Source organism: Aquila chrysaetos, chromosome 2 (assembly GCF_900496995.4).
Source record: "Aquila chrysaetos chrysaetos chromosome 2, bAquChr1.4, whole genome shotgun sequence".
NCBI classification, from domain to species: domain Eukaryota; kingdom Metazoa; phylum Chordata; class Aves; order Accipitriformes; family Accipitridae; genus Aquila; species Aquila chrysaetos.
In genome coordinates, this window is record NC_044005.1 from 6,663,681 (window position 1) to 6,689,179 (window position 25,499).

At 49.7% G+C, this 25,499-nt stretch overlaps 1 protein-coding gene, 1 long non-coding RNA gene and 1 pseudogene across 2 annotated transcripts in view; 1 reads left to right on the top strand and 2 right to left on the bottom strand.

Moving 5' to 3' along the window:
- Nucleotides 1–7,915, bottom strand: part of LOC115337784 (inositol 1,4,5-trisphosphate receptor-interacting protein-like 1) — a 53,540-nt gene extending 45,625 nt beyond the window's left edge. Inside the window, exon 1 of the mRNA XM_030006196.1 lies at nt 7,822–7,915. The gene's annotated coding sequence lies outside the window, so the exon portion shown is untranslated. The remainder of the gene's footprint in view (nt 1–7,821) is intronic.
- A 496-nt stretch (nt 7,916–8,411) lies between these two features.
- LOC115337848 overlaps nt 8,412–25,499 on the bottom strand; it is a 64,789-nt pseudogene continuing 47,701 nt past the window's right edge.
- Nucleotides 10,017–18,268, top strand: LOC121233155. Its single transcript, XR_005931971.1, has 3 exons — nt 10,017–10,235; nt 13,956–13,957; nt 18,257–18,268. It is a non-coding gene; the product is annotated as an uncharacterized LOC121233155 (long non-coding RNA).

The following is a 25,499-nucleotide window of genomic DNA, read 5'->3' on the forward strand; positions in this document are numbered from 1 at the left end:
TCAACACCAATTTTCTGTAGATAAGCAGACACTTCTTTATTGACGGCTGGGTGCGCGGGCGAGTCCTCTCACGAACCACGCACACCTGTCACCAAAACAATACACCTTATATTAAGACTTATTGATACATATTCATTAGATTTCCAAGAAAAGTTATACATATTCATTAGATTTTTGGGAAATCATTAGCATATGTGAATATCTTTTACGCAGGCGTAGTGAAGGTCTCTCCGAGGCGTGGTAAGTCTTGGAGGCGGGTAGCTTTTGACCAGGAGGTGTGTTTTGGTATTATAATGAAGCAAAGTTCGTCTAGAGTTCATGATTTCTTCATCGATGTTATGGCAACAGGTGCAATCCATCCTTTTTGACAGTAGCTATGTGGTTATCTCTAACGGCTCTAGCCAGGGACCTTCCAGGAGCCTTGTACCGCACATTCTATCCTTGGGGATCGGCCGCTGCGTTCCAAACAGGCCGTTGTCAGGTAACGTACTGAACGACTCTTACACCACCCCGTTGTCAAGTATTTCTTTATCCTGTTCTCTAAGTTCTAAATGTTCCTACTAGGCGATTTTAGCCAATTTCTCCGGCCTTGATACGGGGCTATACAGGGGATTTCACAGCAGACACTGGTTGGTGGTTAAATATATAAAATACAACATACATATGATTTTGCTAAAATATTAAAACTAAATATGATTAATTCTAACTAATAACAAATCAAAGACAAATCAGTAACATGGAGAGAACAGAGAGAACAGAGGAAGAACAAATTGCCCATGTCAGCGCTGAGAGCTCCGTCAACTCCTCGAGTGCAAGGGTGGCGATTCAACGTATTTGGAGGACTGGGACCTCAGGGCAGTGCCTATGAACCTCGTCCCTGACAGCGTGATGCAGTCACCCGGTGACAGGTATGGGTGGCCAAGGCTGCAAGCGTAGGCAAGATGTGTGGGAATTACCAAGAGAATTAGCTGCCAGCACCATTCCCAAAATCATGTCCTAGCCTATCTGGAAGACTCATCTGTATGGCTTGAGTCAACGTACAGCTGCCAGCCTCTGGGCTATGTCCTGCCCCACATTCATCCTGCCAACAGTTCGGAGGGTTGCAGCAGGATGGCAGGGTGGAAATCAAAAGGGACTTCAGCAAATCAAGTCTCCTTTAGGCCTGGGATGTTTCTGTCTTCCTCTGCTCCCATGGCCAGCTTGTCAAAGCCTTACCCCATGTAAGAAATATTGAAATAATATTGTAATAGTTTTAGTGATACATAATTATACACAATAGTAATATGGTAGCAACTCTATTGTGTGATAAACAATATTGAAACAATACAGGGTCATAACACTTGCACACCAGTTTCCATTAATCGTTACGTGAAACATGCATGATTCCAGGAAGCACGTTGTTTGGAAACAGCAACTTTTCCACCATTCTCTACCAGCATTTTGTGTACATGTCATTTTAATCTGCTTGGCAAACACAGGCTGTGATTGATGTGGCTGAGAGACTTTATCCATTTAATCACTCACCCTGTTTTTAGATCTGTGCTTTCTGTGATCTGCCTTCAGCTTGCCAAACGTTTCTTGCAGCTCGTAACTCATCTCAGAGCAGTCAAAGCATGTGAATAGGGACTACAGGGATCACAGCCTTTTCTGGAGGAAGGTCGAGCCCTGGCAGAAATAAACCAACCCATCACCCCCTGGCATGAGGCTTTCCCACTGTCTCTGACCCCACCAAAGCCTGTTCTCCTGTCCCAAGGGTGAGGGTAGAAATCAAGATGAGGAGAGCGCACGGAAAAGTAGCTGCGTAAGCTCTAGCATCAGAGTGAAGTTGCTACTAATGACTTTATGAAATGACTCTACAAAACACTATTTTGGCGAAAACCTGCTCCCCATCGTGCCTCTAGCTCTCACCCACAGCTTGCCAAACTCATTGGGAAAGCTTCAGCAGTGTCATCAGCCACTGATTTCAATAGTCTCCCGCAGAAATACAAAGACATACTCTCCTCTGAGGTGATGCTTTGGCCAGAACGTAACCCTGAGGAGATGCCAGTGCCCACAGGCAGCAGGTGCTGTGGACAACTCCATATAGCACCATGAGGGGTACTGCTGTATCGTGCTTGCACAGGGAGGAGTTTGAGCCACAGCGGTTGCACTCAGGCCACGATTCAGCTTTACCGCCCTGCTAAACTCTGGAGACCTCAGTCCTCGTTCAAGTTTGTCCTTGGGAGCTGCCAATCGCACCTCCAGTGGGACTGGCTCAGTGGTGACCAAAAGCCGCTGGCAGCACACGTGTATTCTTTACTCCTTCCTTGTGCTGGGGCAGTCAGGTCTTTCATGCCACCGCTGCTGTGGCCCGCTACAGTGCTCCACGCTTGACGCAGCGTTTCACGCTACCCTGTCCTTTGCAATGGATTAATGGATTAACCCCTGATCTTTGCAGTGACCTAACTTGTGTTCTGATTGATGGCTCTACTTGTTTTCTTGCATTTTGCATCACCAACACAAGAGAAAGGACCACCTTACAAAAGAAACAGCTGCTAAAGAGGAGGAAAGAAACTCGGCAAGTACTTTATGGGCAATTCCCATCCTTTGTTCCACAGTAGGTGTGATTTGGGGTAGGCAAACATTTGGAAATGGCTGTTTCTCTCTCTTGGCCAGCTCTCATTGCTTTAACAAGACTAGGAACCAACTGTGGAAGACTGATGTTTTGGAGAGGGCAAGAATGTCTTTAGCCATTCGCTTGTTACGCTTTTTCAGGACCGTAGTGCAATACATAAATCTCTGGCTCCAGCTAGAGGCCGTTCATGGCTAGGGTTCTAACCTGAAAGGAGCCCTCATTACAAAGTATTGCTGTATTAAGGCGCATAGTGCAACAATATAACAATATCCCAAAGAGAACGATAAGAGCAGAGACCCGCGGAGACTTTCACACGCTGTCCATCCCAGACACCAGGACTTTCCCCCTTGTCTATCAAGCAACAAGATGAGATGCTGTTCCCTTCCCTCCATCTATGTTATCAAGCCAATGAGCCTCGTAATGTATTAACCCTACTTGACATTGTGAAACAAGACCTCTGTTTGACTGAGCTATTGCCCTGGTAGTTACGCACGAAGTCTGGCTGCTTTGTTAAAGGTGAAGCCCTGCGAGTGCAGTGCCTGCCTTCCCCAGCTGGGCAGGAATCAGGTAGGACTTGATTCCTGGGCAAGACTTGTGATACTGCTCGAGCCTCACTGCATGTAGTGAGCGGGGTGCCCCAGCCAAAGACCAGCAGCATCAAGGAGGGCTGATGGCCAGCCATTTCAGCCCCCTTTCTGTCCTCCGGTGGGTGAAGCAGCGCCTGGGCAAGGGGATGTGCTGAGGGATGCTGGCACACAAGGTCCCGCTGTGGGGAGTGGTAGCGATACAAGGGCATGTGCCAGGGAGCCCATTGGGCAGAGACTCACCCCTGTGGGGTGCTGCCACAGCTAGAAGCCAGCCCAGCTGGAATACGTACAGTACGCTCAGACACCGAAGGAGGGAGGCTGCTTTTCCCCCAGAGCTCACGTGGAGAGAACAGAGAGAACAGAGGAAGAACAAATTGCCCATGTCAGCGCTGAGAGCTCCGTCAACTCCTCGAGTGCAAGGGTGGCGATTCAACGTATTTGGAGGACTGGGACCTCAGGGCAGTGCCTATGAACCTCGTCCCTGACAGCGTGATGCAGTCACCCGGTGACAGGTATGGGTGGCCAAGGCTGCAAGCGTAGGCAAGATGTGTGGGAATTACCAAGAGAATTAGGACGGTGAAAAATCAAAGACCAGGGCAAAAAGCCCTAATGGGATGGAACTGACAAAGGCGTGGAGGGGGAACAAGAGGACCGAACCATCTTGCTGGAGGCTCCTGCCCAGCACTTGTGGTCCGGGGAGTTTCCAGGGGACATTGCGGGTGTTTGGGAGCCCAGAGGCAACACCAGCCCAGGGGCAGTATGAGTGGCCTGAGAAATCTGACGTAGAGGAGGCTCTCTTGTGGGGTCTTAATCAAAGGAAAAGCAACTCTGCCAGGGGAAACAAGCCTGCCATATGAGGCAAGACTGGGTTTGTCTAGCCTTGAGAAAAGAAGGCTTAGGGGAGACCTTGTCACCATGTTCTAGTATTTAAAGGGTGGCTAAAAAGAAGATGGAGACTCCCTTTTTCCAAGGAGTCACATGGGAAAGATGAGGGGTAATGGGTACAAGTTAATGCAGGGGAGACTTTGATTGGACAGGAAAGGAAAATTTTTCACAATGAGAACAATCAGCCATTGGAATAATCTCCCCAGGGAAGCGGTGGATTCCCCAACATTTAAGACTAAGATACTTTTCAGGTTTGGCTGGACAGGGTGCTGGGCCATCTTGTCTAAACCTTGCTTTTGCCAAGAAAGGTTTAAGCGGGACGATCCTTGAGCTCCCTCCCAACCTGCTATTCTAGGATTCTGTGAATTGTTTTCCTTTATATCCATCAATATCCCCCTCCCAAAACACAGCAGTTCCTTCCAGTCCACTCAAATGCTAAGGAAAATCGACACCAACCCAGAAAGCCCAGAGGAGCTCTACCGGCTGACTGGGATTGTCCCTCTTGCAACAAGATCGTGAGCAGGTTTGCAGCAACATTTGTGGGAGCTACCACTGAGAGCAGCTGCGTTTTCCAGAGACACCCTCCGTCTGTAATATGGACGGCCACTTGGCAGCGGAGCAGTTCTTTCCTCCCACACGCAGACCCCCCTGGAGTGTACCTTTAAAGCCCTGTCACGACCCGGGCTGGACAGACCTGGCGGGAGGGTCGTGGTGAGTTCGGAATTCCCTCGGGCTAAATTAAGGGGAAACGGCACCAAACGATCGGTTAAACGTGATATCCGTGGCAGAAGCAGCCTGAACTTGGGAGGCGTTAACAGCAGGTGGCGGGGTTTCTCACAGCAGGAATTGGCGCGAAACCACCTCAGCAACCCGTGTGACCCGCGGTAACCGTATGCATCAGCTCGGGGCAGAAGGAGAGCCCTCCCGCTGAGGCAGCGGCTCGGAGCGGCCCCCCCTTGCTCTCTAAACTCCTTCTCAGAGAAGAGCCCGGGGGCGGCTGGATGCGCTCCTAGTCCCAGACTTGGTCAGCGGTTTTATGTCTCAAAGGGATGAGGTGTAGGGGTTATAAAAGGAGAGAGAGACGGAGGGAAGGGAGAGAGAACGATTTCGCCGGCCCAGCCAGCCTCGCGGCCCAGTTCCAGTAGGGGCGCGCGTGGTGGGGCTTCCGTTTCTGTCGTTTTATCATCTCCTTGCCCCTCCTTCGGCGGGCACTCGAGCTCATTCGGCTAATTAGGTGTCCTGCGCAGTTTGTGCTTTCAGAACTTTCGGGAAATGGGTCGCTGGGCTCGGGGGTCCTCTGGGGAGTAACGTCTTCCCTGCAGGGCGTGAGCGTTGTGTGATCTTTGGCCGTGCGGTGAGCTGCCCTGCTCAGCACATCAGAGGAGCGTTGTCAGAACAGGGAGCTGTGCACCCTCCGGCACGGCCTCCCCCTCCTGTTGCTGATCTGGGCCGATCGGCTTCTTTTCACCGGCGGTTCCTTGCTGTGCAGGGTTCGTCCTTACGCAGAACTTGCCCCACCACGATGTTTGAGACATTAACTCCTTCAGTCTCTCACAAGCCCTCAGGTTCAGAAAAGGTCTCCTACCCAGCGTAGTGCAGTTTTCCTCTTTGGGGGCAGAAACTAATTGCGAGAGTTAAAACAGAGGGAGTATCAAAGATGCCTTGGCATATGCCTTGGGAAGGAGGGATGCCAGAGGCTGTGATGTTTACTGGCCTCTGCCGTTAAAGAGGGGGAAAACGAAACACCATATAAATACGATGCACCTAAATATTGCCAAAATGGGTGTGTGATAAATATCCAGACAGAAAGAGGCAGACAGCTCCCACATACTTGCTCTAGCTACGCTAAGTGGTACGTTTCCTGCTAAAGACAATCTAAACCCCAAAGATACAGCTTAAAATCCTAAGGACTCATGAAGGATGAATATGATATCACGAGATGACCAAATGCTACTTGAAAGACACGATCCTATCAGAGAGAAAGTAAAAGCCAGTAAAGCCAGCCTCAGCCTACCAAATGATTAGGAAGATGTCTGAGTTGCCTTTCTCCCTGCCAAATGTCAGCATTATGAAAACAGGCCTCCTGAAGGTGTCAGCTAGCCAGAGTTTGCAGCAGTGGGAGGAGGGCAGCACCATTACCTGGTAGGGGGGTGATACAGGTATTTACTCAGTGTGTCTTCAGGGCGGTGGAGGAAGCACAGCATGTTCTCCACCAGCCACTCCCTCGTGCAGGTACGCTCCAGCTCCATGCAGATGCAGGATTCTCTCGCCCGCATCTCCTCCATGGTGACTATATCAAGGTGGAAGGCGTGCCCAAGGAGAGAATGCAGGGGCACAAGCAGGTGGTAGACAGCATTGTCCTCGTGAGGACTCCAGCCTTCAAAGGCGCTGCCCACCCCGATGGCTGGCTGCAGCACCAGCAAGAAATTATTCAAGAAAAGCCATCAAAAAAACATGGAGGAAGTCGCCACCAGTTCCTACGCCACCTTGCATTTGTTGGCTAGGTTCTGCGCTGGACACTGAATGCCATTTTGAAAAACCATGCCCATAATCACTATCATCATAGGGGTCTTCTTCACTTTCTTCCCCTCCTGACCCTCACCCCCTCCTCCTCTTCCTCCTCCTCTACCTCCTCCTGCTCCATGTCACTGCTGGAGCACTCCTTCTCACTGCTGCTGACATCCTCACAGCTCCTTTCTTGAGCCACCAGAAGACCCCAAAGAGCGGGACGAGGACTAGAGGAAAGGACCAGACCTGCCACTGCTGCAGGCCATCAAAGAGCAGGGCTCCCCAGGCCACGCCGCTCTGCTTCTGCATCCTCTGCTCCTGGGTCCTCTGCTCCATCTGCTGCACTGGATGAATCATGTTCTGTCATGCACAGCTGTGGAGGGTGGCAAATTATTCTGATAGCCCCAGTGCAGGAGCATGGACAGGGGGAGGAGCCTTAGTCACAGAATCAGTGAAGCCAGAGCCCACCGCATCAGCTCTTCTGCAAAATGCTCCCTGACTCTGTGGCAGCTGAGCCGTCAGCACCCTATGCCCGCATTCCCCAACAAAGTGATGCATGGACACTCACAGATGCAGCGTTTGTTCAAACACACCATTTATTGGCAACTTTGCACAGCATAAAGCTCCCAGAAGGAATGGCCTCTCTCAAAGAGGCAGGGATGGTCACTGTCCAGGTGGCAACAAGAGTCTCTGTCACAAGCCTCCTTGCAACAGCCTCTTCAGCTGCGTCAGGTCAGACTCCTCAGAGCGTGCTTTTGCTGTGGAGGAAAGGTGCGGCAGCAATTCCCACTGCCAGTTGAGCAGTGTCTTCTCCATGTCCTGCATGCTCAGTTCTGCAGCACCAGCTCCCCAGGGAGCATGTAGGATGAGTAGATTCTTCACCCACACCCCGGTGAACACACAGAAGCACATCAGTGGTGCCTCTCACTTGGTCTCTGCACAGCTGGAGCTGCCAGGAAGAATTTCTGGGCCCATGTGAAACGCCATCCTTTTACCCTCCAGATTCTCTCCACCGTGCCACTGCGGGCAAGGCATTGAGTAGCTGCGTGATGCCAGGCTGCCTGCTGGCATTACCCCACAGCACCTGGGAAGCCAAAGCCCAGTGAATCACTGAGACCAGAGCCCACTGCACCAGCTCTTCTGCAAGACGCTCCCCGACGCCATGGCAGCTGAGCTGTCAGCACCCTATGCCCGCATTCCCTGACCCAGAGATGCACGGACACTCACGGACACAGCCTTTGTCCAAACAAGAGATTTATTGACATCTTTGCGCACGGTGGATCTCCCGGAGGGAATGGACTCTCTCAGAGAGGGAGGGCGGTCGCTGTCCGCGTGGTAACAGGTTGCATCGGGGTCCCACTCCCGCAGCGTGTGCTTTTGCTGTTGAGGAAAGGTGCGGCAGCAATTCCCAGTGCCGATAGAGCAGCATGTTCTCCATGTCCAGCATGCTCAGCTCTGTGGCACCAGCTCCTCAGGAAGCATCTAGCATGGGTGCTTTCTCCATCCAGACTGCAGTCTGAGGCACACAGAGGCACATCAGCGCTGCCTTGCGCTTGGTTCCTGCACAGCCGGAGCTGCCAGGAAGAATTTCTGGGCCCATGTGAAATCGCCACCATGGCCGCGACCGTGAGGGGAAAGGAGGATGAACATCACTTTGTAGCCACCATAGTCACCACCATCTGCTGCACTGGAGAGACTGCCTAGAGGAGAACCCTGACGCTCTTGACAGAGGGCTGCTGTACAGGGTTGTCACTTTCTGTGTCCCGCATTCTTCCCTCTTTTTCTCTGCAGTATGAGCTGGTAGTCTGCTGTCGGCTGTGACCCCTGCAAACACAGCTCTGTGCGTGAAGATCTCTTTCAGTGTCCGTAGAGCAGCAGTCTCATGAACCGTTGTCGCAGATACATATGCTCACGCATTGCCTCGGCGTGGGCGGCTGGATCCTGCACCAGGTGCTGGAAGAGGTTGAGTGGTTCGGCCATTTGGAAGTCTGGGGGCAAGATTATCTCCTCAGGCACCCTGTTGTTGCCTAAGAAGAAGTGGTCGAGGCGTCTCTCCTCCAGGCAGCGGCGCAGGTATCGCATGATATCATCCATCCGGAGCACGAAATGCCTCCTGCGCCAGCCTGACAGGGGTATGGTGTTCAGGAGGTGCATCACAACTGTCTTCAAGGTATAGGTGGAAAAGCCTGTGCCCACCAGGATGCGGGCGTAGGCCTGCAGGCATCTGAGGTGGAAGCTGTCATGCGGGACCTGCCTGGCCATATGCCTGAAGAACTTTGCCTCTGCCACAGCGTAGCTCTCTGGCCACGTCGTGCTTGGGGTGAAGATGGCCTCTGTATCCTGGCTGCTCACAAAGATGTCCGAATTGCCTTGCTGCACCGCAAACATCATCTCAATAATGTGGCTTTTGTTGTTGCCTTCTGTCACCCGGAATTTGCATGAGCGGCTAGAGGGCGACATGGTTAGACGCCATGTGGATGACTGAGGCAAAACCACCCAGGCTTCTTGCACCAGTTGATAGAACCAGCGGGCAGTTTTCTGCACATCTAGGTAGGATTCAGTGCAGAGGGTGCGTAGGAGGCTGGGACCCTGATCCCTCCTAAGCTCCTCCACAGGGTGGTGCAGGAAGCACAGCATCTCTCCTGCCAGCTGCTCCCTCATGCAGGTGCACACCAGCTCCACCCGGACGTAGGAGTACCATGCCGGCGTCTCCCCCCCTGTTGCCCAACTCCAGGTGGAAGGCGTGCCCACGGGGGGGCTTCAGGGGCACGAGCAGGCGGTAGATGATGTCTTCCTCGTGGGGACTCCAACCTTCAAAGGCGCTGCCCACCCCGATGGCGGGTTCCAGCACTGGGAAGAAACTATTTGACAAGTTTTCTTGGAAGACAAGGATGAAGTTGTCAATGAGGTCCTTTACCACTTGACAGTCCCTGGCTAGGTTCTGAACTGGCCACTGTATGTGCTCTGCAAATAACCTTCCCAGATCATTGTCACTGTCACTGTCATCTTCTTCTTCCACCTCCTCTTCCACCTGCTCCCTGTCACTGCTAGAGCTCTCCTCGTCACTGCTGCTGTCCACCTCATGGCTCCTTTTCCTGACCCAACAGCAGAGCCTGAAGAGCAGGAGCAGGACTCCAGCAACGGCCCAGAACTGCCACTGCCGCAAGGCAGCAAAGAGCAGGGCTCCCCAGGCAAAGCCGCTCTGCTCCTGGGTCCTCTGCGCCAGCTCCTGCGTCCCCTGCTCCAGCTCCTGCAGCAGCCGAGTCATCTCCCAGCTAAGGTACTCCTCGCGCTGCTGCATGCGCTCGCGTGTGGCCTCATCCAGCTCATCACCGACCATCTGAGCGTTCCAGAGGATGCTTTGCACAAGCAGGGTGAAGAATTGTATGACAGCCATGGCCTGCAGGAGGAGGGAGAGAAGGGGTTCAGTGGGGCTGGGAGGGAGGGAGCTGGCGCCGGGGGGAGCAGGGGCGGGAGCCGCAGGGAGCTGGGGGCAGGTAGGAGAGGGGGCGAGGCAGCCGGGAGGCAGCAAGGCCTGCGCCCAGCCCCGGTGGCGGCGGCACCGTGCCCTGCCCAAGGTGTTCCCGCGAGCAGCTGGGCCCTCGATGCAGGCTGAGAACCCACCCCCCCCGGGGGCCCTCGTCCAGCCCAGCCTCCCCCCGCCTGCGCACTCACCGCTCGCCCAGGCTGTACTGGGGCAGCGCTGCCAGCTGGTGCCTTTTATACCCCCCCCCCCCCCCCCATTGTGACTCGTCCCCTCTGATGTCACAGGTGCCAGAGCGCATCACAGGCACGCCCGCCGGCCAGCCCCGGCCTTCGGCCTCACCCCGGCTCAGCCACTCACAGCTGCCCTGCTGTACTGGTGAAGGCTGGGCTAGAGTTGGTTTTCTTCACGGGAGCTTGCGTGCCGCTTTACGTTGGATTTCTTGCCGTCTGCCTGCCAACGGCAATCTCACAATCACGGAACGTCCTGAATTGGAAGGGACCCCCGAGGGTCGTCGAGTCCAACCCCTGACTCCGCACGAGGCAACCTCAAATAGGTATCATAGAATGAGACTATGTGCAAATGCTTCTTGAATACCAACAGGCTTGGGGCCGTGACCCTTTCCGGGGAGGGGCTTGTTCCGCTGCTTGACCACCCTCTCGCTGAAGAACTTTTTCCTAATATCCAATCGGAACTGCCCTTGACGCAGCTTTAAGCCATTCCTTCACGTCTTATGTCACTGAGGCTCAGACAATGTAATTAAACATTTTAAAATCAACGTGTTTGTTCTTCAATCAAGATTGTCTAGAACTCCAAGAGCATTAGTAAACCAGCGGTTCAATGATGTTAGGGGAAATTATACTACACAACCAACATTAGTGTAAAAGGAACTGGGCCTTAAGCCTCATTGTTTTACGACTATTCATATTGGACATATAACTAATGATTAGAAATTGGTTTAGATATGATTAATAGAATGCGGGTGCTTATAAAACAATATCTATGAGCTGCTTAATTGTTCTGTGAGACTCCCTCTTCATGGCTGGCTTAAAATCCAGTCAAGCTGAATCAACAGAGGAAGGATCATATACATCTTAGCCGAAGACATGGGAGTAAGTGATTAACTTTAGAACAAGATAAATTAATGAAATAACCTGAGTAGTTTCTTTGGAAATTCATAGGTACCTTTGAAGCGTAAGAAGATAAGTGATGATGGTGACCGGAGACCTTCTGCCTATGACCACCAGTCTCAGAAGAACATGAGAATGGAGAATGGGGAATGGATGAGATAAGACGATGAATGATAACGATAGGAGAACAGAAAATCGGCTGGAAAATTACAGAGACTTCGGCTGGAAAATTACAGAGACTTTGGATTGGGACAATGGGTGGCCAAAGGGTATGTGAGGTTTGGAAACTTTTGGAAGTGCGCCATTCACTGCGGTGGTGGCCCAACTCGGAGTTGTTAATAAAGCAAACCTAGAGAAACCCGTGACTGAAAATCCTTTCACAATTAGAATGCTTAAGCTTTAGAAATAGTAACCCAACATGCTCATGTCACGGACGCTCACGGACGCAGCTCGTGTTCAAAGAAGTGGTTTTATTGACATCTTGGCTGCTGCGGCTACGCCCACCCTCGTAAAGAGTGTGGGGAGTTTCGTTAACGGGGGTACATTAGATGCTCTTCAGTGGTGATGCAGCTAGGGGTTTCTGGGGGTCGGGAGTGTTTCTGACGGAGGGACCTGGGACGATCAACCGATAACGTCCCGAGTAGCCTACCGGGCTGGGGGTGCGGAGCCCAAGGAGAGAGGAGAATCCGTTCCTGTTCGGGTAAAGGCATTGTCGGGGTTAACGGAGGGGGTGCAAAAGGCCTCCTGTGTTGGGGTGATGTGTGTTTGCGGGTGCCGGTCTCTTCTGTCAGGTGGCTGGAGGCAGGGCGAGAGGAAATGGCCTCACGTTGCGGCAGGGGAGATGGAGGTTAGATATTAGGAAACATTTCTTTACTGAGAGGGTTGTCAGACATTGGAATAGGCTGCCCAGGGAAGCGGCTGAGTCACCATCCCTGGAGGTGTTCAAAAAGCGAGTGGACGGGGTACTTCAGGACGTGGTTTAGTGGGCATGGCTGGTGGTCGGACTCGATGATCTGGAAGGTCTCTTCCAACCTAAATGGCTCTAAGATTCGATGACAGGGGGCAGGCAGCGAGGGATGGCGCCGCCCACAGAGGTGGACCCCCGCCACCTTAGACCTCTTCTCAGAGGGCTACGGACGCTTTGAAGAGCCTCCGAGAACGTCCCTCAGAGAAAGGGCTGAGCGCAACCCGCCAAAACCGCCACGAACCGCCCGGCCCGCGCAGGCGTCGAACTGGGCGGAAGCGTCCCACAGCACCGCGGCTCCCGGGCGCGAGGGCGGGTGGGCGGAGCCGGAGGGCGGCGCGGCGGGCGGCGGGCAGGTCCGGCAAGGCAGTCGCAAGCCCCGCCCCGAACGCCGCCCCGCCCCTGGCGCGGGCCTGACCCCCGTCCCCGGGGCGGGCCGGGTCGGCGGGCCGATCCCGGAGGGGGATGAGCGGCGGAGAAAAGCCGGCAGCCGGTGGAATCGCCAGAGGGCAAAACTGGAGACCGAAGGGAGACGCCGGCACCCGCACCCCCCCCTCGCGCGGCACTGCGAGGGGGACGGGAAGAGTGAAGAAACGCGGAGCTGCGGCGTGGGGTTCAGGCCGCCCCGTCCGCGCGGTGAGTTCTTCCCAGTGGTCTGCTGATGAGGAGCCTCCTACACTCTTGGTTCCTGTGGGTCCAAGACGGGTAAGTTCAGAATTCCTGCCTGATACAGGGGCCCGGATTAGTGGCTTACAGAAACAACTAGCTGATGAGCTAGGAGTCAAACCCTCAGGAAAGTGCCAGGAGCGGCAGAAAAACGTCCCGTAGCTCAAACTGAACTCGGGCTGCCTGGGGAAAAGAGAGGGACGGCTGTGGAAGTGGCTGTGAGCTCTTACAAGGGAAATGTACTGGGATTCGATGTGCTGGCAGGCAAATGATGGTATCTACGCAGTGGCAGGGTGTGGAGCTGTGGAGGCAGAGGGGCAGAGGCTACCCACGTGAAAACTTTGTAGGTTGCTCCTGCGCTACCGCCATCTAAAGTAACCCATGTCTCTCGATACCCGCTACCAAATGGGGGATTTCAGAAGTAATTGGCGACCTCGAGAAAAGACACATCATAAGTCGCACACATTCCCCTTATAATTCTCCAGCTTGGCCAGTCCGTAAACCGGGTGGGAGGTGGCAATTAACAATTAACAATTGATGGCTGAAGCCATCTGGAATCTGTTGACCAAGAATGGGCTAGACATGCCGCTTTCTAAATGTCAAGGTCCCGGACAAGAAATTAAATTCCTAGGAGCTTGGTGGAGAGCTGGAGCAGTCACGGTACCTGGTGACACTCTGTCAGCTATTGAGAAGGGACAGACTCCAGGCAATAAGATGGAATTACAGCAGCTGCTAGGTACCTTGGGCTACTGGAGAAAACATATACCCGGGTTCTCAGTGATTGCCCGCCCTCTGTGTGACTTGCTTTGAAAGAAAAGGAAATGGGATTGGAGTCCGCAACATACAGAAGCTCTCAATATCCTGAAAGATGAGCTCAAGGCTTACCAGAGGCTAGGCCCGTTGCACCCGCGAGATCCTTTAAGGGTGGAGTGGGGATTTGCTGCGCATGCTTTGTGCTGTGGCATGTTCCAAAAGGGACCATGAACACCAGCTAGACCTTTTTTGTTCTCTTCCGCTTCATTTAAGGAGGCTGAGCAACGGTACTTGGACTGGGAAAAAGGGGTCCTTTCCCTCATTAGAGCGGTTAAGGAGGCTGAAAAGCTGCGCACGTTACAAGATGTTACAGTAGAGGGCCCTCTTCCTCTCCTAAACTCAGTCCTCAATGGATCGCCTCCTCCCAAGGGAGAAGCCCAAAAGGCCGCAGTTAGGAAATGGTATGCATACTTAGAAGGGATTAGCCAGTTGCCTCCACTAAAAGAGGGTCCGCTTAAGGCCTCCAGGCTACAACAGCCTGTAAAGCCCAATCTGACCTTCTTGGGTCGACCCTACAAACCTTCTCCGACTGAAGAGGCACCTGAATTTGCGGCAGGCTCCGATATGCAGGGAGTATGGTTCACTGATGCATCTGCCCATCCAGTGGGATGAAGGTGGCAATATAAAGCGGTAGCATTAGAAATTGGTACCGGGAAGACAGTCAAAGAAGAGGGCGAAGGTAGTGCACAAGTAGGAGAATGACGGGCTCTATTACTGGCCACAGAGAACGGTGCTACTGCCGTTTATACTGACTCCTATGCAGCCATTAAGGGCGTTAGAGAATGGATATGTCAGTGGGAATCCAGTAAATGGGAAATAGGTCGTACAAAGGTATGGAGGACAGAGGACTGGCAACGTCTCCTGGCAATAGGGAGGTCTCGGCCTTTAAAGGTGGGATGGGTCAAGGGCCACGGACGGGAGGGACCCCCCCCTGCAAAATGGAACCACCAGGTGGACCACCTGGCCCAAATCAGGACGGTCACCAGTGAGAAGGAAGATGGGGATGGATTAGCTGAATGGTTGCATATCAAGCGAAGCCACTCAGGGAAAGCAGATCTCTATTATGAATGCTGATCCTGGGGTTGGCCATTGCCTATGAAAACCTGTGAAGCAGTCCTCAGAGCTTGCGCACAATGCCAAATAAGGCTCAAGGCTGATCACCCAAATCAAGCCCCGGCCCAGCATATCAGACAAGGCAAGGCTCTTTGGAGCACATGGCAGATTGATTACGTTGGCCATTTGAAACCACCCCATGGGAGGAAATATATTTTGGTAGGAGTAGAGGTGGTACCGGGATTGTCTATGGCCACAGCCATTAACACAGCCACCGGAGATCAGACAGTCCAAGCTCTGTGAGAATGGTTTATTATTTTACCTATTCCTGAATGTATACAAAGTGACAATGGGTCACATTTCATGGCCACAGTGGTACAAGACTGGGCACGAGGGGAAGGCATCAAATAGGTGTTTCACACACCATATTATCCCCAAGCTAACGGTATAGTTGAACGCACCGATGGTTTGATCAAAAGACATGCTGGTGTCTCACACCATAACTGGGACATACGATTACCACAAGGAGTTTTTACTATTAATAACCGATGGGGAAATTATTGAAGTCCAAAAATTCAAGCATTTTGTCCTACGGGACCATTAACTTGTGATGACTCTATACCGGACGATCACGGACACCAGTTCCCACTAAGGATGTATGTGGGCCAACCTGTCATGGTGAAACTGCCCTCCATTGGCATTGTTCCTATGACCCTGCCTAAACCCAGAGGCTTATATGCCTGGGAAGCCCTAGACAGGAGTGGAAAGACTCCCCATATCAGTGCCTGGTGGATAACCCCCGACTTCTAACCCCGAGACCTGGTCTCAAAGGACTGAGGCCTAGCTTTGTGTTTTCTTAGAGGACAATGGAGAAATAAGCCATCCTGGTGCTCCTACTGGCCGTGATGATGGTGGCCAGCGTGGATGGTGAAGATCTGGATGACAGTGTAGTGGCAAAAATGATGGTGGGATTCACCCGAATGATGAACCTAACTTCTGTAACAGTTTGCCTACCTACCCCCAAGTCAGCTGAAGACCCTCTACTGATTTTTGTGCAGGACATCAATATATCGCTAGCCCTTGAGCTCACATGGGAGCAATTTAACAGTTATAGCTGGAGGTTCAAAGAGGGCAGGGGAGGAGGCTATACTTATATTGTCTATAGTTGGTCACCAGGTGCGGTAAATGCTAGTTCGGTATAGAACACCAGATGTAATTATATTCTCCAACCTACCCATGAGGCCATGGGGTGGAGCTGGAATGGTACTACACCATGCCCTGAAATTCCATGGGGGACTACCAAATATAGTACTCGATGGAACACTAATGAACATTCTCTTCAATACACAAAGCCATTAAACACCTCATGGTGTATCAAACACCCTGAACGGGATAACAGTGAATGTCGCAGGACATGTAACTGAAACTCATTTGACTGCCCCCTCAGTTGCATGTGGGCTAGACACACCTGTGGACCTAGCTGATATGGAGAAGAAGAAAAAAATAATACTGGCAGGGCAATCTCCACTCTGGAACTGTCAGGTGGAGATTGGGTGTAAGGATAAAATGCCATTACTATGGCTACATCCTTCCGTCCAAGAAGCTCTGATACAAGGCTGTCCGTGTAGCAATACTAGCTACTCACAACCTTCTGTCCTGAACTGGAGCAAGAGAGACTACTGTCGTCCCCTTACTACCATACCAGGTTCATGTCAAACATCCAGCATCTCAGCACGCCCTAACTTAGTGTGGGCATGTTCTGACGGCCACCTATATTCCCGACTACATCCAACCATCCCGGGACTAGCCTGCACGTTAGCTGTGCTTTCTCTCTGTCCTGTTAATTGGGAAGGACCCATGCCATACAAGTGGAGGGATCGTAGGCCAAGGGATTTACAGAAGGGCTGGCAGGAAGCCTCAACACAAGTCGGATGGTGGATGGAATCAATATTTGGGCTAGGAATTGCTCCAGTATGAAACCGACAGAGCATTCTAGAACTGGGTCTACAGCTATCAGCCTTAGCCAATGCTATGTCTGACAGTTTGGGGCTCTTGAACGATCAGTTACAACATACCAGGAAAATGACCATCCAAAACCGAGCCATACTGGATTTGATGCTACTAAAGGAGAAAGGTGTATGAAGAGTTTAGAACATGTCAGTAGATGACTGCTGTGTCCACATTCCAAATGTATCAGTGCTGCTTCAGGACCAAATCAACAAAATGAAGACAGCGGCAAAAGACTCAGATGCAAATGTTGCTGCACTAGGGACTAATTGGCTGGGAAAGGTTTTTGGTATGTTTGGATTTTCTATGTCGGGATGGATAACCAGCCTCTTCCAATCTTTAACAATGCTGTAGTTATGATTATTGTAATCTGAATTACAATAAACTTTATTAAACGCGTGGTAGTGAAATCTGTATTAATGGTTATGTATACTCCCTTAAAACCTTTTAATGTATTAGATACCCCAATATAACTTCAGAATAAGAAGGAAATGACAATCCACAATGAGCGTCAAAACTCACCAAAACTGTGATCCCTTTTAACTTTGGAGGCAAGGGGTCACTCTACCACCACTCCAAGGAAACCAGTTGAATTGTGACTGTGGTCACGGGGTCCACCCGTAGGTGGCAGGTACACTCGCCCTGATAGAGACTGAAACTTCTCGGGCATGAAAAAGAGAAAAAAACCCCAGAAGCCGCAGTCAGGGGGTCAAGCCGCCCCACCTGCATGGTCGAGTTACAACCACCAGGTACACACGTAGGAATAACAAAGTGTTGACCCTCGACCAGTGAGGACTAATATGACCATATATAACCACAAGCCAGATTCGACGATGGTATAAATGGTGCCCTGCCAGAGGGCAAATTAAGCTGGTCCTCCTTGGAGCAGCGGGTCTGCAGTTGGGGACTGTCCCCTTTGGTCGGCACAGCACCGGAAGTACCACCTCAAGGTGGAGAGCCCTCATTCATTAGAGTGAGTTCTATGTGCGTTTTGGGTTAATGTTTCTACAGCTTAAGAATTCTTAACAAGGTCCTGTAGTGTGGGATACCTGGAAAGCAATGGACACATAGTGCACAATCCAGACACAATGGAACTGATTCATCTGTGAGCCAGAGGCCTCTGCAGGCAGCAGGCCTCAAGGATGTAGCGAAGGTCAACTGTTGCTACAAGTTTAATGAAGCAAGCACAAAAGGTAGAACAAGGTCGGGTATACGTGACTGAAAGCAGGATACAAGACAGGACACAGGCGGAGGGAACCATTCGCGTGATCAAAAGACCTTATCCAATCAATCTATTGCTTTAGGCGCGTGGACAGCACATGCTAACCAATCAACAGATGGCTTGCGCATGAGCAGGAACTAGAATGAATACTTAAACCAAGCTATTTGGGCAATAAAGTGGCATCTGCTTGATCCCATTGATTGTGTGCAGTGTCCGTGACTTCCGCGTCAACAAGTGGCACCCGAACAGGGACCCTCAGATCGGTGTTGAATTCTACGACAGAAGCCGACGGAGAGAGGGTGCGGAAGCCGGCCGTAGGTGAGTGCTGCCCCGGCACTCGGGAAAACGCTAGCGTTGTGCTTCGTGGAAATCTCGCCCTGGCCAGGCGAGCGGCCGGGGAGGAGATGGGGTCCACTATGTCCAAAGAAGAGGCAGCAGTGGTTAAGCTCCTCCAACATATGTTGTCTATGAGAGGATTAAGTTATGACTCGTCTACCCTGAAAGCCCTGTTACTATGGGCGAGAGAAAAAGGCCTACTCTCTGCATTTGGAGATGTTTTCGACATCCCTACTTGGGAAAAGATAGGGCAAGAACTATGGAAAATCATAAGTCCAGGTTCAAAAGAGGCGAGCAGATTCTCCACGATGTGGAGGTTAATTATAGAAACTTTAAAAAGTATGAAAGCAGAACGATCAGCAGCAGCTTCTGCTTTAGCTGCATTGAAACGGGAAGATTCAAAGGAAACACCCTCCTCGACGCGTTTGCTCTTTGAACAACCACAAATTCCTGCCACTGTTCCAGCCCGTGTATCTGGGGCGAATAAGGTCTCCGCAGGTGCTAGTGCAGCCAGGAAGTCTGCGGTAGCAGATCCAAAGCCTGGGGACCAGCCTTTGGAAAAAGCCGACAGCCTGGCAGAATTTCCAGCACCAGCAGAAGAAACGGCAAACAGCTCAGTCTCTAGATCCCGTTCTTCATCACCTAAACCAGTTGCCTCGTCCCTGTATCCACCGCTGCCGCCATCCGCTCCTCCATCCCCGGCTGAGGAAAAGGAGGAACGGGCGACAGGTCTGGAGGATATGCAGCTGAAAGAAATGCTACAAAAGCTGGAGGCTCTCGAAGCCCGCCTGGAGTCGTCAGTGAAGCCCGAACCGGCGTCATCAACTTTTCCTGCGCCTCCGCCACCTTTCAGCACAGGATTTTCATCGTTCCCGCGACCACCTCTAACAAATCCTTCTATCTCACAGGACGTATTGGGTGAGATCGGTGCCATGGCACCTTTGCCGCCACCTCCGACGGCTTTGTTAACGGCGGGGGGAGGTGGGAGATCCGGCAAAAAGATGGAAGGGGGTAATCAGAGATGCTTTAATTGAAGGTCAATTTATTCCGTCTGCGTTTCCAGTTGTGATGGGTGGACATGGGGGTCCTGTTTGGGAAGCATTAGACTGGAAAGTTTTAAAGGAGGCTAAAGCAGCAGTCACTCAATATGGGTTAAAATCACCGTACAGTCAATCTATTATTCAACATGTATTTTCTGCACATTTGTTGACACCATACGATGTTAAAATGGTTGTGCAAATGTTATTGCTTCCATCCCAGCAGCTCCAGTTTTATCAAAACTGGCAAGCGGCCTGTGAAAATGCAGCCGCTATCCCGCGACAGAATGGGGATCCTCTGTTTGGAGTGCAAGCCCAAATGTTATTGGGTGCAGGTCCTTATGCTAGGACAGACTGGCAAGCACAATTTGCCACAGACGTCTTACGACTCAGTCAAGACCTAGCTTTTAAAGCATTGAATAACGTGCATGATGAGAAAGTTACACATACTTTTACTTCGGTAAAGCAAGGTCCCACGGAAACATTTTCAGCTTTTATTGATCGATTGCATGCTGCTATCACGGCACACCCTGATTTAGATCCTGAAATGAAAACCAAGTTTTTGGATATGCTTGCTTTTGATAATGCAAATGAAAAAACCAAAAAAGTTCTTAGTATACTGCCAAAAGGTTCTACCACCGCTTAGCTGTTGGAAGCTGCAGAGCGGATGCTAGAATCAGAAAAAGCAACAGTGATGGCTGCTGCGGTAGGAGCAGCTGTAAAACCCCTATTAGCAAAAAGCAAAGGAGTGCGAAAAGATAAAAAATGTTTTCGTTGTGGAAAAATGGGGCATTTTAAAAAGGGTTGCAGGAGCCAAATAGCTGTTGGCTCGAGTGAGAACAACCTGAGTGATTCACAGAAAAAATGGTGTGTAAACTGTCAGCGAAATAATCATAACACTCAAGAGTGCAGGAGATCAGGAAACAAGTTACAGAACGCGAATCACCCACGCGCGATGACGCAAGTACAGGGTGCCTGGACCGCTGCGCAGCCGCAACCAGCAGAAGCGCAGGGGTGGACTTGGCAACAGCAGTAGACATTACACTGGTAACATCCGAAGTACACCTTTTAGATTCTGATCAAAAAGGACCATTGGGGCATGGGCTAAGTGCATTGCTATTAGGTCGTTCTTCTGTTTCTCGGAAAGGCATTTGTATAGTGCCAGGACTTATTGATGCAGATTATTGTGGTGTGATAAAAATTATGGTCTATACGCTGACTCCTCCTGTTACCATACCAGCTCAATCAAAAATAGCCCAGTTGGTACCATTTCGGGCACGTGTGCCCAGAGCGCAGGCTGTGGAACGAGGCCACGGGGGTTTCGGTTCCACGGGTCAGCCTCAGGTGCTGTTAGCTGTTGACATTGCTAGGGGAAAGCCTGAGGAAAGAATTACAATATCGCACCCTAGTGGACAATCCCTGACAATGTCAGTGCTGATAGATACTGGCGCTGACGTCACCATCATCCCTGCAGGCAGATGGCCTAGTCAGTGGCCGCTAGTGCCCGCGGCTACAGGGGTAGTGGGGAGTAGGAGGTGTTCAACGAACAATGATTAGTAAAGTACCAATTTCCTTTTGTTTTTCAGATGGCACTATGGTAACTACTCGACCATAAGTGATGCATTTACCGATAGCTCTAATTGGTCGGGATCTTTTATTCCCAAATGGGTGCTCGTTTAGTTACACAGCCTTTTTAGGAGCAGCCTCTGAAGAGCAGCCTGTATTAAAACTCACTTGGAAAACAGACGAACCAGTGTGGGTGGATCAGTGGCCGCTGAAACAAGATAGGCTGCAAATAATACAAACACTAGTGAATGAACGATTGGTAGCAGGACATATTGTATCTTCCACAAGTCCATGGAATACACCCATTTTTGCAATTCCTAAAAAATCAGGAAAATGGAGGTTGCTACATGACCTTCGAGCAGCAAATGCGGTCATGCAAGATATGGGTGCTTTGCAACCAGGTCTGCCGTCCCCTGTTATGATTCCAGAACATTGGAAACTACTAATTATTGATTTGAAAGATTGCTTTTTCACAATTCCCTTACATCCCAATGATGTTGAAAAATTTGCATTTACAGTACCCTCAATTAATAAATCAGAACCGGCCAAAAGGTATCATTGGGTGGTGTTACCACAAGGCATGAAAAATTCACCTACATTATGTCAGACGTTTGTATCATGGGCATTACAGTCTTTTCAAAGAAACAATCCAGAATTGTTGATATATCATTATATGGAGGTATCATTATATATATATTGGTTGCAGGAGAAAATATGGACACCAGTAAAACCTTAACAGAGATGACTAAAGAATTGGAGCCTAAAGGTCTAAAAATAGCCCCAGAAAAAGTCCAAGGTTCAAATCCGTGGAAATATTTAGGTTGGGTCATTACAGAAAGTGTGGTACAGCCTCAGAAAATTGTGTTAAATTCCAAAATTTCAAATCTTACAGATGTTCAGAAACTGATGGGAGACATTCAATGGGTAAGACCCGTTGTGGGGATTACCAATGATGATTTAGAGCCCTTGATGCCATTGTTAGGGACAACAACAGGAGCAAATGATTATCGAAAACTATCATCTGAACAAAAAGATGCACTCAATAAGGTCATTGACAAAGTGGTTTCTAATAGTGTGCAAAGAAAAATAAATGACTTACCGTTGCAATTTTTATTGATCAATACTTCCATTGAACGAAAACACCTTATTGGGTTGATAGTTCAAATAACAAAACAGAAAATTGCTATTTTGGAATGGGTATTTTTGCCTTTTCAACCTAAAACTACTGTATATACTAAAATCGAACAATTGGCGCACCTGATGATGAAAGGTCGAAAAAGAGTTTTGGAAATTTCAGGACATGAACCTGAAACCATGCTTGTGCCCATAAGGCAAGACTATTTGGACTGGCTAATGGCCACCTCAGAAATAATTCAAATTGCCTTAGCAGAATATCCAGGAAAAATCACAAATCATTATCCCTCTGATAAACTGTTACCTTTGTTACAAAGTCAAGAATTTGAAGAAAAACCAATCAGGTCAGAAACTCCTGTTGATGGATTAACAGTCTCTACAGACGCAGGAAGAAAATCAAAACGAGCTGCTGTAGCCTGGTATGAAAATGATCAGTGGCATCAACAGCTACTTTCAGGACATGCTGGGGATTCTTTGCAAACTTTAGAATTACGAGCAGTTTTGTGGGTCTTTCAACACTGGCTTGATACACCTGTCAATGTTGTGTCAGACCCCTTGTATGTGGCGGGAACCACCCAAAGATTAGAACGAGCAATGATTAAGCAAGTAAAAAATCCTGGTTTACATATGTTGTTGATGCACTTGTTGTTTTTGTTAAATCAGAGACAAAGGGAGTATTTTATTACTCACATTCGCAGTCATCAATTTCAGCATGGATTGTCTATTGGCAACAATGTTGCAGACAAATTGGTTGCTCCTGCATGGCAGCAGCACGGATTTAACCTGTTTGAGCAGGCCCGAGTATCGCACGACTTTTTTCATCAGTCGGCAAAAGTTTTAGCGCGACAATTCGGCCTGAAAGTCTCTGATGCGCAAGGCATTGTGCAGTCCTGCCCTGCTTGTCAAAAGGTAGGATTTGGTTTAGGCATTGGAGTGAATCCTCGAGGTTTAAAGTCTTTACAACTGCGGCAGATGGATGTCACTCACGTGCCTGAATTTGGCCGTTTAAAGTATGTCCATGTTTGCATTGACACATTTTCACATGTGATATGGGCAACTGCTCAAACAGGTGAGACAGCTAAACATGTAGCGAAGCATATGCACAGTGCCATTGCAGTCTTGGGAATCCCGCGGGAGCTTAAGACGGATAATGGTCCTGCATATGTTTCAACTTCTTTTAGCAAATTCTGTACCTTATGGGGGATTCGTCATCTAACCGGTATCCCTCACTCGCCCACTGGACAAGCCATTGTAGAAAGAGCTCATGGAACTCTTAAATCGCTTTTGCAAAAACGAAAAGAGGGAGAACTGTTGCCACCATCTGAGAGACTTGCAACAGCGCTGTACGTGTTGAACTATTTACGTTTGACAGAAGGAAGAGACTCCCCTCCCATTGTAATTCATCACATGTCATTACAATCAGGGATTCAAAAAGAAACTGATGCAATTAAAGTGCTATGTCGGGATTTACGAACTGGGGAACGGAACGGTCCAGTAGAAGTGAAATTAACCGGTCGTGGTTATGTTTGTGTTTTAACAGATGAAGGACCAAAACGGGTGCCAAGCCGATGGGTGAAACCGTGGAAACAGGGAAAGTGATATCTGATTCATGGTTTCATCATTTTTGTTTTTTGACAGAGACCTGAATGGGCGGTGACTGATCGTGTACCACCATTTTTGCCAGCTGTTTGTCTTCAGAACCAAGCAAGTCGGATGATCACCGTGCCCAATCTGTCGTTTGTTGTCATTGTTCTATTTTAGGTTAAAGATGCTAAAGTGGTGGTTTGTTGTTTCAATGTTTTGTCAAGGTGCTGGAGCACTTTGGACTCCTTCTTTACCCAAGACAAACATATGGCTCACGATTGCCAACCTTACCCATCAATCAACCCTGTTGATTGTTGGCTATGGCCAACCCCGACAACCCATTTTCTACATGCTTGGTGGGGGTGCCTTTGGACAATGAGGCATGGCCGTCGCCAACACTACCGTAATTACCGTCATTCATGACCAAGGGCACTGGCAGGGTTAACTATTGGGATCAGATTATGCCATGGTTACCTGGGGCGGTAGTGGAACCACAAGAATTAGAACTCTTAGGTTCTGTAAAAATGGATTATTGTGTGATGTTTAACTATAGCAGTAATCATACAAAAAAAGGCCAAATAGTCAATGCAATGTTGCCGGTGTACCCCAATGCAAGTTATTGGTGTAATTATACCAGTTCAACACGTTCGAAATCTAGCAATACACCAATACAATTACCCCCAGGGATATTCTTGATTTGTGGAGACCGAGCCTGGCCCGGCATACCCTCTCATTTGCAAGGTGGGCCGTGTAGTTTGGGTCGTTTGACTGTATTACTTCCCAACAACACCCAAATTTGGCAACATAGAAGGAAGCACGAAAGACAAAAGTGCAAAATTCATTACCATGCATTTGAACCAGAATGCAATGATCAAGTGGAATTTTGGTCACCTAGCGAAATTGTGGCAGCCAGCCTTTTAGCCCCAGGAGTAGGAGGTGCAAGTGCTTTAACGAATCTACAGAAGTTGGGTTGTTGGCTGGCCAAACAGAGTAATTTAACTTCGCTAGCCCTAGATGGCTTGCTTAGTGATGTTGATAGTGTACGGCATGCAACGTTGCAGAATCGAGCTGCTATTGATTTTTTGTTGTTAGCACATGGTCATGGCTGTGAAGATTTAGATGGAATGTGTTGTGTGAATTTATCTGATCACTCTGAATCGATCCATAAAGCTATACAAACGATGAAAGATCAAGTTCAAAAGCTGCAAGTTAGTGATGGTTTGGGATGGTTAGACAGACTGTTAACCCATTGGGGAATTATGGGATGGATAAGAGATTTGTTAAAAATGCTGGGAATTGTTTTGTTAGTATTATTAGTCTTGTTACTAATTATCCCTTGTATACTCAATTGTATAGGAAAGGTGGTACAGAACGCAATGGCCAAAGTCTGGATTGTTCAAAAACAAAAAGAGGGATTTGTGGGATACCTGGAAGGCAATGGACACATAGTGAACAATCCAGACACAATGGAACTGATTCATCTGTGAGCCAGAGGCTCACAGAATAGATCCAATCAATCTATTGCTTTAGGCGCGTGGACAGCACTTGCTAACCAATCAACAGATGGCTTGCACATGAGCAGGAACTAGAATGTATACTTAAACCAAGCTATTTGGGCAATAAAGTGGCATCTGCTTGATCACATTGATTGTGTGCAGCGTCCATGACTTCCGCGTCGACACTGTAGTACAAATTTCCCCTTACATCATTGAACCTGTGGTTTACTACTGTTGTTGGAGTTCTAAACGATTTGGATTGAAGAATACACTTGTTGATTTTAACATGTTTAATTTGATTGTGTGAGCCTCGGTGACATAGGCAGCAGGACTATGGAAGTCATCATCCCCTGCTGGACACAACACTGGTGAGACTTCACCTCAATTAGTCTGCTCAGATTTTGGCCACTCGG